This window comes from Balaenoptera acutorostrata, chromosome 10, assembly GCF_949987535.1.
Source record: "Balaenoptera acutorostrata chromosome 10, mBalAcu1.1, whole genome shotgun sequence".
In the NCBI taxonomy this organism is placed as follows: Eukaryota; Metazoa; Chordata; class Mammalia; order Artiodactyla; family Balaenopteridae; genus Balaenoptera; species Balaenoptera acutorostrata.
The window spans coordinates 84,641,296-84,642,713 of NC_080073.1; positions in this window are offsets into that span (position 1 = coordinate 84,641,296).

The following is a 1,418-nucleotide window of genomic DNA, read 5'->3' on the forward strand; positions in this document are numbered from 1 at the left end:
TATCAAAGGAATGATTTCAGTGAGCCTAGACTCTTGCCTCTTCCCATACATAGAAAAATGCTAAATTCCTTAACTTGACATATCCAGTTTTTTAAAAAATTAACAATACTCTTTTGTTCCTACTACCTGCTCTTTGTTGCAAAACTCCTATAGATCCTAGTTCTCCCTTCGCCTCCTTGGAGCAGTTTTCTCAGGGTTACTTGAGATGCTGCCTCCCGGGCTTGACGTCCTAAAAATTTCCACCGAATAAAACATAACTCTCAACTTTTAGGTTGTGAATATATTTTTTTAGTCGACAGCGTTTACCATCAGTCATCCCCACACCTTACAGTTTGGGGTGGGGCATTCACAGAGAAATAAGACAAGGCCTGTGCCCACTTGGCCGTTACCTTCCTGTTGTCATGACAAGAGAGAAACCATCCGTTAAACAAAGAAGGTTGAATGTGCTCAATGTCAAATGAGTGTTTTAGAGCATTGTGCATTTGATTGGACCAGTGCCAGTCTGTGAACTGTTTGTTATCAGTTTGTGGTGGAATAAGTACATACATTGAGAGAAAGCATTTAGAAACTTTTAGAGCAATTTGACATTGCCACAGTATCCAAGCATGTGGCCAGTGGGCCCATCTCATTGACCAAAAGAACAAAACAAAAAACCTCTGGTCCTTCACCACAGATAGTCTGAGAAGCACTGGTCTAGAGAATAAGTGTTATGTGGCGTGGGATCGTCAAAGATGGCTTCATGGGAAGCAAGGTGGAACTTGAAAGATGGGTAGGAAAAATAAACTATGGAGAGGGGAGAAGCAGAGAAGGTATTCCAGGTGGGAAGAAGGGGAGAGCAAAGACTCAAAGGGAGGTGGACTTACTGGACACTGGTAAATAGACTAGTCTGCCTGGTTAGGTTAGGGTAACATGAGACGGTGGAGGTGGGTACAGAAGTTGGTGTTAGACATGTTGAATGAACGACATGGCCCAAGCCTACCGTTGCAGCTAGCCTCAACACCCAGGATATTGTGGTCCAGCGGCAGCCATTCTAGAATTTAGAGAGTGAAGTGGGACCACATGTAAGTAGGACATATGAGAGGTGAACCTAAGTTGGTGGAGGGGCAGTAGCTCAAAAGGCAAGGTTAGACAAGTTGAATAAGGACTATTTGAATTTTGTTTTTTAGAGTGTCAAGGTACAGAGAACGTAGGGCATAGTAGCTGTACATAGCTCAGTAAGGAATTTTTGATCTTCCGATTGATCCAATAGAATTCTTGTTTCCTAAAACTGAGCTGACCTCACAGCTGGAGCAACGTGAGGAACCATAGATTCTCGATGTCCCAAGACCTCCTGATCTGGGGCTTATTCCAACCTTTCTTGCAGGTGAGAGGGCTGCATCCAAGGTATAGTAACTGAGCAGAAGGGAGGGTTTCAATAT